The sequence below is a fragment of the Delphinapterus leucas genome, chromosome 17, assembly GCF_059928025.1.
Source record: "Delphinapterus leucas isolate spDelLeu-1000000601 "Yukka" chromosome 17, BTC_Dleu_Yukka2, whole genome shotgun sequence".
NCBI lineage: Eukaryota > Metazoa > Chordata > Mammalia > Artiodactyla > Monodontidae > Delphinapterus > Delphinapterus leucas.
In genome coordinates this window covers 20361518-20373193 of record NC_143145.1, presented here as the reverse complement: position 1 = coordinate 20373193, position 11676 = coordinate 20361518, and positions in this window count along the sequence as shown.

The window sequence follows — 11676 nt, the reverse complement described above, 5'->3', positions numbered from 1 at the left end:
AAAGAAAATTACAGACCAATATCACTGATGAATATAGATGCAAAAATCCCAAACAAAAATACTAGCAAACAGAATCCAACAACACATTAAAAGGATCATACACCATGATCAAGTGGGGTTTATCCCAGGGATGCAAGGATTCTTCAATATACGCAAATCAATCAATGTGATACACCATATTAACAAACTGAAGAATAAAAACCATATGATCATCTCAATAGATGCAGAAAAAGCTTTTGACAAAATTCAACACCGATTTATGATAAAAACTCTCCAGAAAGTGGGCATAGAGGGAATCTACCTCAACATAATAAAGCCCATATGTGACAAACCCACAGCAAACATCATTCTCAATGGTGAAAAACTGAAAGCATTTCCTCTAAGATCAGGAACAAGACAAGGATGTCCACTCTCACCACTGTTATTCAACATACTTTTGGAAGTCCTAGCCTCGGCAATCAGAGAAGAAAAATAAATAAAAGGAATCCAAATTGGAAAAGAAGAAGTAAAACTGTCACTGTTTGCAGATGACAGGATACTATACATAGAGAATCCTAAAGATGCCACCAGAAAACTACTAGAGCTAATCAATGAATTTGGTAAAGTAGCAGGATACAAAATTAATGAACAGAAATCTCTGGCATTCCTATACACTAATGATGAAAAATCTGAAAGAGAAATTAAGGACACACTCCCATTTACCATTGCAAGAAAAAGAATAAAATACCTAGGAATAAACCTACTTAGGGAGACAAAAGACCTGCATGCAGAAAACTATAAGACACTGATGAAAGAAATTAAAGGTAATACCAACAGATGGAGAGATATACCATGTTCTTGAATTGGAAGAACTTGGATTGTCAACTAATCTATGACAAAGGAGGCAAGGATATACAATGGAGAAAAGAGAGTCTCTTCAATAAGTGGTGCTGGGAAAACTGGACAGCTACATGTAAAAGAATGAAATTAGAACACTCCCTAACACGATACACAAAAATAAACTCAAAATGGATTAGAGACCGAAATGTAAGACCGGACACTATAAAACTCTTAGAAGGGGCTTCCCTGGTGGTGCAGTGGTTGAGAGTCCGCCTGCCGATGCAGCGGACGCGGGTTTGTGCCCCGGTCTGGGAAGATCCCACATGCCGCGGAGCGGCTGGGCCCTTGAGCCATGGCCGCTGAGCCTGCGCGTCCGGAGTCTGGACTTCGCAACGGGAGAGGCCACAACAGTGAGAGGCCTGTGTACTGCAGAAAACAAAACAAAACAAAACAAAAAACTCTTAGAGGAAAACATAGAAAGAACACTCTTTGATATAAATCACAGCAAGATCTTTTTTGATCCACCTCCTAGAGTAATGGAAATAAAAACAAAAATAAACAAATGGGACCTAATGAAACTTCAAAGCTTTTGCACAGCAAAGGAAACCATAAACAAGACAAAAAGACAACCCTCAGAATGGGAGAAAATACTTGCAAACAAATCAATGGACAAAGGATTAATCTCCAAAATATATAAACAGCTCATGCAGCTCAATATTAAAAAAAGAAACAACCAAATCGAAAAATGAGCAGAAGACCTAAATAGACATTTCTCCAAAGAAGACATACAGATGGCCAAGAAGCACATGAAAAGCTGCTCAGCATCACTAGTTATTAGAGAAATGCAAATCAAAACTACAATGAGGTATCACCTCACACCAGTCAGAATGGGCATCATCAGAAAATCTACAAACAACAAATGCTGCAGACGGTGTGGAGAAAAGGGAACCCTCTTGCACTGTTGGTGGGAATGTAAATTGATACAGCCACTATTGGTGGTACATATATACAATGGGATATTACTCAGCCATAAAAAGGAATGATATTGGGTCATTTGTTGAGACGTGGATGGATCTAGAGACTGTCATACAGAGTGGAGTAAGTCAGAAAGAGAAAAACGAATATCGTATATTAACGCATATACGTGGAACCTAGAAAAATGGTACAGATGAACTGCTTTGCAGGGCAGAAATTGAGACACAGATGCAGAGAACAAACGTATGGACACCAAGGGGGGAAAGCAGAGGGGGTGGGGTTGGTGGTGTGATGAAATGGGAGACTGGGATTGACATGTATACACTGATGTGTATAAAATGGATGACTAGGGCTTCCCTGGTGGCGCAGTGGTTGAGAGTCCGCCTGCTGATGCAGGGGGCGCGGGTTTGCGCCCCGGTCCGGGAAGGTCCCACATGCCGCAGAGCGGCTGGGCCTGTGAGCCATGGCAGCTGGGCCTGCGCGTCTGGAGCCTGTGCTCTGCAAAGGGAGAGGCCACAGCGGTGAGAGGCCCGCGTACCGCAAAAAAAAAAAAAAAAAAAAAAAAAGGATGACTGATAAGAACCTGCTGTATAAAAAATAAATAAAATTAAATTAAAAAAAATAATGAGGAATAAATGCCTCAAAAAAAGAAATTCAATAGACCTAAAATAACCAATTCTTTCAAAATGAACAAACTTTACACTTCCTGTCTGAAGACTTATGAAGTTACAATAATCAAGATAGTGTCATATTGACATCCTTGTAGACAGATTGATCAATGGTACAAAATAAAGGGTCTAGAAACCAAAAAAGAGAGATCCACACATGTACGATGAATTGATTTCAATAAAGCAGAGAAAGAGTTTTGTTAGAGTTTCCAGCAAATGGTGTGGAACAATATACCATCCATATGCAAAAGAAAAAAAGGAATTTTGATATATATCTCAAGCTATATGCAAAAACGGACTGAGTATAGATCGTAGACTTAAATGTGAAGCCTGTAACTATACCACTTCAGGAAGGAAACACAGGAGAAAATCTTTTCCACCTTGGATTAGGCAACAATTTCTTAGATACAATACCAAAAGCATGATCCATAAAAGAAAAAAGTAAATTGGATTTCATCAAAATTATGAACTTCTCTTCAAAAGACACCGTGATGAGAATGAATAGACAAGTCATAGACTGGGAGAAAATATTTGTAGATCATATAGCTCACAAAGGGCTTGTATTCAGAATATATATAAAGAGCCCTCAAAATGTAATAATAATAATAAATTTGTTTAACAAATAAATTAACATTTCAGCCAAAGATTAAACAGATGCTTCACAAAAGAACACAATGGCAAATAATCACAGGAAAAGATCAATATCATTCTACAATGTGCAAAATAACCTTTAGTGACAGAAAGCAGAGAGTTATCTGGCGTGGGGAGGACAGAGACATTTGGGAAGGAGAGCCTGAGGCAATTTTTAAGGGTTATGGTTCTGTTCACTATCTTGTGTGTTTCATTGATATATACATATGTCAAAATTTATCAAATTGGACACTTTAGGTGTAGCTTATTGTACCTCAATGAAGGCATTGCATAATTGTAGGGAATGTGCTCTTACTGGCAGGAAAAGAAAGGAAGAAAACAAAGATGACTCCCAGAAAATGTCAAGGTTTCAACCTTGGGTGACTCCGTAAAAAAGAAGGGCGGGGAAGAAACAGATTGGTAGAGCATAATGATTTCATTTGGGACATGCTGACTTTGAAATCCTGATAGGGATATACAGGTGGACTATATAGGTGGAATCTAGGTCTAGACTTTTTTTTTTTTTTTTACCGGTACGCAGGCCTCTCACTGCTGTGGCCTCTCCCGTTGCGGAGCACAGGCTCCGGATGCACAGGCTCAGCGGCCATGGCTCACGGGCCCAGCCGCTCCGCAGCATGTGGGATCTTCCCGGACCGGGGCACGAACCCGTGTCCCCTGCATTGGCAGGCGGACTCTCAACCACTGCGCCACCAGGGAAGCCCCAAGGTCTAGACTTTTTGAGAGTCTTGGGCAGCAGATAAGGATGGCAGAGACCCTTTAAAAAAGTGATCATTGGATTCCTGAAAATGGATAAGATTTCTAAGGGAAAATGGAAATGCATGGAACTTTGAGGAATTTCTACAAATACAGGGTAGAGGATGAGAAAAGAATAAAAGTGACATGAAAGCAATGGTTGGTAAGGTAGGAAATGTAGTAGGAAACGCAGTATTAAGCAAGTTCACCAATTCAAGGCCTGAGAGGGATTCAAAGATTAAATGGTCTCTAGTATCAACCACATCATTAAAGTTGAGGAAGGTGAGGAATGAGAAAAAGTTGTAGGTTATCAGTATCTGAGATTAAAATACAAAACCAGAAGAAAGCCAAAAAACCCTGCGTGGATGGGATACTAGAGCCCGAAGCCTGCTTTTGAGGGGTTAAATACTGAATGGGTCTAAATAAACAAGTATGTATAACCTCCACTATTTTTAAGAATATAGATGGCAAGTAATTTGTGGAGATGCGAGGTCAATGTAAGTATTGTTTTCCTAGAGTTTGGATAAAGTGAGCATGTTTTAGAGGGGGGAGAAAGCAGCAGAAAGAGAGATTGTAGATATAAACCAAGACAAGACACTACACAGTGTTTCTCGTATTTGGCTACAATCAGAACCACCTGGGAGAGCTTTGAAGACACACTGATGCCTTGATGAGTCAAATCAGAATATCTGGGTGGAGCAAAACCCAAGTGGCTTGAGTCATCTCAGGCCAGGCAGCAAGAGTATGGCTAGGAGATACGATGAAGGGAAAGGGTTACATGGCCACTCTTGGCCTGGGAAACCAAGGGCTCTTCTTCATGTAAGGAGGAGGGAGAGGAGACACTTTCTATAGCTCTTACCCTCTCAGCTTCCACATATAATTATTATTGGGGGTCAAGTTCAATGCAGGGAAATCCATCCACCACTGTCAGGGGTCACCCCAAGCAATGAAACTGTGCGGCTCACACTTGTCCCTTCTCTCCAGCTTGCAGAGGGTCAGGCTGTCTTGTCTTGCCTTAAAAACCCCCGGCTACTGTGCATTTTTTGTTCTTTCTGGTTTTGATTGATTTTTAAGCTCTTCCAACACTGTAAGCTGATATCTTTTTGCTGTTGGCAGGTGACTGCTGCCTCGCAGAGATGCAGAACAGTATGGGGAAGGGGTGTGGGCTTTAATTGAGACAGGCTAGAGTTCAAGCCTGTGTTCTACCTCTTACATGCTGTAGGCAAGTGTTTTAATTTCTCCAAGCCTAGTTCTAGGTCTTTATCTATAAAATTAGAAATAAGTAATGCCTATCTTTGTGTTTGTGCATATATGAAAATTAGAGACTTTCTATCATCTATTTATCTATCTATCTAACATCTCTTTATCTATCATCTATCTATCCCCTAATGGAGGATTTGAAGCATAGTGACATCGTGAGTACATTAAATACTAGCTGTTTTTATTATCCTCTTTCGTGTTTTGAAATTTACTTAAAATCTTTGAGACCAGTAATTCTCAAAATGTGCTCCCCAAATCAGAAATATCACTATCACCTGGGAACACATTAGAACTGCAAATTACCTTACTCAGACCTACTGGGTCTGAAACTCTGTGGGTGAGACCCAGGGATCTGTGTCTAACCAAGTTCTCCAGGTGATTCTAATGCATACGCTAAAGTATGAGAACCACTCTTCTAGATTATCGGGTTTGCAAAAGTAAACGGGTAGTGAAAGGGGTGGGGCTTGTCCTTGGGCTTTGGAATTCTCAGCTGTGCTTTAGACAGCTGAGGTCTCTGCCTTATAGAACCAGCAATAATACACACTATATAATTTTTAATTGTTAACTTGGCATTGATTGAGCACTTGCTTTAGGCCAGACATAGGTTTTACCTAATGGATTTTAATGCCTTTTGTGATTCTCTGATTGTTTCACTTGCATTACCTGTATTTCCAAACTGACTTCCCTGCTCTCAGAGGGCAGGGTCTTACACAGCATTCGCATATGTCATTGTACCAAGTACATTATTGCCACCTGCTAGCTAACTGATAGGGTCTGGGGGACTTTTTGTCTTTTTCAGAAATGGGAAAGTTCTGAATAATGAATCAAATACTTTTTCCTTTTATGTTTTGAAGCATGATAATAAGCGACACAGTCGAGTCCAGTTTTTTTTTTTTTTTTTGAACCTTTATCCTCTCCATCCTCCTCCTAAATCCTTGCTCTCTATTGACCTTTGGGTTTGTCCTTGAAAGATGTCCGCTGGTGTAGCATCTTGGTTTCTGGGTTGGTACGTTGGGTTTCTCAACTTCATCCGATTTCAGTTCCGTGCAATAAATAATAGCCATTTTAGCTAGAGTTTTAGCTATGAATAGCTTCTCTCCTCATAACTTCATCTTATATTTATTGCTTAAAATGATAGATTGAAAGTCATCACCTAGCAACTGGCACATTTTTCTCTTGTGGTCTAGTTACTTGTAATGATTGACTATTGCGATTGCTTCACTGGCTCGTCCTGGTCAAAAATGGATATAACGGGTCTATAAATAGAGGTCCATTTACATACTCATAGGATTATCAGTGCAACTTACTGAAATGAGTTCATTTGTACAAAATACTTTGTCTCTCAATTTATTTCTCTCATCTTCAAAAGGAGTAGCCCATTCAAGCCTATGTAGGATTTTATACTTACAGCACTTTATTAGTTCTGTTATCTCAACCCCCAGATCTCTTGTTGGAAACTGGCTTTTGTGTCTCTGTGCAGAAAGCACCTAAAAACTGAAAGCAAGAAAGAAGACAAAAATTTTTATATCGCTTCATGTTCATTTCTCGTATAGCACTCTGTCACAAAAAATTAATGCTTTGTACTTTAAAAGAGCCTTTCATCCGCAAACCTCAAAGAACCTTATAAATAAGTAAGCATATTATCTACATTTACAGGTTGGAAATGATGCACAAAGCTGTTAAAAGTGCATTGTGCATCATAGCCAAACTGAGGAAGAAGCTCCTTTTAATTAAATGCATATAAAATTAGTTGATTTGGTGTTTTAAAATATTTATACTAGGTTCCACTATGCCTCAACAGACCGTGGATATTAACAAAGTTACAATAACGGTAAGCCCAAATTTCTCTGGTCTTTCCTTCCTTCTATATAATTCAAGATCTCAGCTTCCTGCAAATCCCCTTGTGTGTATCTGGAGGTCCCCAGGGGGAATCCCTTCTGTGCTCATGGACCAATGGCTTCCTCTGTTTCACTGAGCATCATTTTCCAATCAGGTGCCAGACTGCAGTTCTCCCCCATTGCCCTGCCAGAAACCTTCATAGAGTTAACTCTGCCTCCTAGGTGCCTGAGTTGCACAGTGTCCAGTGACCTTCAGTAACATGGGAAAGAAGGCCCTCTTCCCTTTGTGTCATATTCTGTTAGGAGGCAGCCCAAGGCAGGGCATTGGGAGCACTAGTGTTTTGTAAGTGGCTTTGCTTTTCAAGGGAAGCAGTTGTATCACTTCTTACTTTTCCCCATGCAGAGTTGGGCTCAGAGATGTGGCCTGATGACAAACATCACGTTGGACTCAGAACCTTGCATCTTCCGTGGTCTTGTCTCATGTTGAGGCTCTATAAAAATGTTATGTTCAGGGCTTCTCTGGTGGCGCGGTGGTTGAGAGTCCGCCTGCCGATGCAGGGGACACGGGTTCGTGCCCCGGTCCGGGAAGATCCCACGGCTAGGCCCGTGAGCCATGGCCACTGAGCCTGCGCGTCCGGAGCCTGTGCTCCGCAATGGGAGAGGCCACAGCAGTGAGAGGCCTGCGTACCGCAAAAAAAAAAAAAAAAAAAAAAAAAAGTTATGTTCAACCGTAGAGCCCAAAGGCCTGATTGAATCAGGCTAGGTCCTGGAGAATAGGAACTGCTTTTCTCTTGCCCACGGATCAGCCTCCCTGACTCCACAGTTGGGTGGATGTGGAGAGGCAGAGCTTTGAATCTAGCGTAGAACCTCAGCATCAGACAGGCTGGGCTGTGACCCGCAGGGATCAAGACAGCAAGAGCAATCTACACTCACATTGGAACACACAAAAATGTGAACGTCATCCGAGCCACAAACACGGCCACGAAGCATTTTAATTAGAGGAGGGGGATGCTATGAGGAAGTGTGGCAAGTCTATGATTGAGTATCTGAATAAATCTTATCTGGAATGAGGGAGCAAAGGTGTGAGGCTGTAGATACAGAAGTTTTGCCTCACTTCCCAACAGCATCCAACACAGAGCAAAGCCTCTCCCTTCTTCAATGCTTCCCCAAATTACCCACCACCAGCCCAAATTTTAGAAATAAATCCTTTCTGACATCCCCTTACTATGACTCCCCAAGGCTCTCTAGGGTGTGCATTCTTGTCCACTCCAATGAGCAATAAACCCAATTGATCAATTACAGCTGTGTTCCTGGAGGTCTTCGGCTGGAGGACATTGACACCCAAGTGGACACAACGGGCTCCCTTGCCCTTTGGCATTTGGTTGGGTTTGACCAATGGGAGGAACCAGTAGAAGATGGAAGTTAAGAGGAAAATGAGGTTAGGGTATTTATTCCCCCAATACCCTCCCTCTTCACCTGGAGTCCTCTCTTTCCATATTCCAGTGACCACACAGTCTCGCCCTGAGACATTGCGCCAGATCTTGTTGGTTTCCCTAAGTTCTGGCCACACCCTTGTATAGAGCATCTGTATTAAAAACTCTTCAACTATTCAATTTGAGAGTGCTGTCAATTTTTTGCTGGATTCTCCTCTTTACACTCTGACCCTTTTCTCTTAGGATGTGTTCTTCCCGAGATACATTTTAGTTCTCTTGCAAATAGACCTCTGGCTTGCCTGCTTCACCAGTTTGCCTGGTACAACGCATATAGGGCAGGATCATGCTCTGAGAAGTTATCCTTTTTGCTGCTCCATCATGCTCATTTAATAGGTTTAGGAAAGACCTTCAGAAATTATTAAATTTCAAGATCAGCAGACTGGCAGGTCTTTCCTTTCTTTTTCTGACTGCTAAGTCAGAAAGCTGCACACCAGTTGTGAAAATCAAGTCCCAGAGGAAAAAACTTAGGATTATGAAGACATCCATACGTAGAATAAACCCATTTTCACTATGGAAAAAAATACAAAGAATATTAAGCAAACCCATCAATGGCTCCAACCATGGATTACCCAAGAGATCAACCTTAATTAACACATTCAAAAATGTTAAGCATTTTAACACTTTTTTCCCCTTTTTTTTCCTTAACATCTTTATTGAAGTATAATTGCTTTACAAAGTTGTGTTAGTTTCTGCTGTATAACAAAGTGAATCAGCTATACGTATACAAACATCCCCATATCCCCTCCCTCTTGCGTCTCCCTCCCACCCTCCCTATCCCACCCCTCTAGGTGGTCACAAAGTACCGAGTTGATCTCCCTGTGCTATGCAGCTGCTTCCCACTAGCTGTTTTACATTTGGTAGTGTATATATGTCCATGCCACTCTCTCACTTCGTCCCAGCTTCTCCTTTCCCCTCCCCATATCCTTAAGTCCATTCTCTGTGTGTGTCTTTATTCCTGTCCTGCCCCTAGGTTCTTCAGAACCATTTTTTTTTTTTTTAGATTCCATATATATGTGTTACCATACGGTATTTGTTTTTCACTTTCTGACTTACTTCACTCTGTATGACAGTCTCTAGGTCCATCCACCTCACTACAAATAACTCAGTTTCATTTCTTTTTATGGCTGAGTAATATTCCATTGTATATATGTGCCACATCTTCTTTATCCATTCATCTGTCGATGGACACTTAGGTTGCTTCCATGTCCTGGCTATTGTAAATAGAGCTGCAATGAACATTGTTTCTCAGGGTATATGCCCAGTAGTGGGATTGCTGGGTCGTATGGTAGTTTTATTTTTAGTTTTTTAAGGTACCTCCATGCTGTTCTCCATAGTGGCTGTATCAATTTACATTCCCACCAACAGTGCAAGAGTGTTCCCTTTTCTCCACACCCTCTCCAGCATTTATTGCTTGTAGATTTTTTGATGATGGCCCTTCTGACTGGTGTGAGGAGATACCTCATCGTAGTTCTGATTGGCATTTCTCTAATGATTAATGATGTTGAGCATCCTTTCATGTGTTTGTTGGCAATCTGTATATCTTCTTTGGAGAAATGTCTGTTAAGGTCTTCTGCCCATTTTTGGATTGGGTTGTTTTTTCTTTTTGAAACCAGTAACAGACTGACTATAAAGCCCAGAGTACACAGTAGACGAATTTCCTTTCGAGGAAGCTACTGCAGGAGGAAATGCAGATCCTGGCACAGGATCTTTGAGTTTCAGCACGCTGTTTCTTCTCCTTGTGACTTAGTTTGGCTTTATAATTGTTTTATCAAAAATGATACACTTTCTTTTTAAATATGTGATTTTAAAAAGCTTTCCTGCAGATGCAGTTGTTTCCAAATTACATGTTGGGGCTACGTTGCTTTGCTCCTGTGGGAATACATCTTCACTCCCATAATGTAAGTCAGTATGAAAATAAGATTTGCTTAAAGGAAATTGTTTTATAGCCATGCTTCAGGAACATGTGGAGTCCATTAGTCAGACACAGCAATGTTATCAGAAGAATCCTGTGACCCCAAGGGCTCTTTCAGGGAGACCTAGGGATAGTTCTCGATGGCTTTAGAAGAGGCAGTATGTACAGTTCTTGAAACATTTTAATTGTAATTTTAAAAGGATGAGGAAGACAATAAAAGGAATTCCCTACTTCTGTGTGTTACCTCCAGGACTCAGCTGCATTTTAAATAAACACATATATTATCTAGTTAAAATAAACACATATATTATAGAGATTAAAATTTTTGCATGAATTTAAAGATTAAACATGGGGCCTTCAACGAAATTTCAGGTTTGTAGCGGGCTGGGCTGTTTGGCCATGCTCTCAGACCCTGAGGGAACATTTAGACTTTTATATCTGCTATTAGGTAATATCTACAAGTTATACCTGTTTTACAGAGTGTGATCAGTTCATCTGAGATTTGGAAATGGTCAAGTGACTTACTAGCTGTGTAAGGCAAGTTATTTAACCCCTCCAAGCCTCAGTTTTCTCATCTGGGGAAACAAGTATACACTGAGCTTAAAATCTTCTTGTGAAGATTAAATGTTACACATGCTGAAAGAGTTTAGCACAGTTCCGGGCCCAAAATATCCCACTATTACTTTTCTTATAATTATTTCAGGTATTATTAATCTAATATTTTGATTTGAAAACTAATATTCCTTACAAAACATGGAGGGGACTTAAAGTGATCTTTAAGATGTCATATTCTATGGGTTGATGTATACTTTGCAAATTCTCTTTTCTAGAAATACATCAGATATTTCCCAAACAATAAAACAGATCAATTTAATTAATTATAACTTTTGGAGGAGTATGTAAGGCATGCTAATACAAAAATAAACTCAACCCTTACATTTCTGGTTAGTTGAGATACCACTTCGTACCCACTAGGATGACTATAATGAAAAACAATAACAAGTGTTGGTGAAGGCACGGAGAGACTGCAACTCTCACGTGTTGCTAATGGGAAGGTAAAATTGTTCAGCCACTTTGGAAAACAGTCTGGCAGATCCTCAAAAAGTTAAACATATAGTTACTATATGACCCAGCAATTTCGATCCTTGGTATATACTCAAGAGAAATAGAAACGTATATCCACCCAAAAACTTGTAGATGAATGTTTCAAACAGTGTTATTCATAATAGTCAAAAGTGGAAACAACCCAAATGTCCACCAGCTGACGAGTGGTGAATAAAATGTTGTATATTCATACAATGAGATATTTGGCAATAAAAATGGAGTAC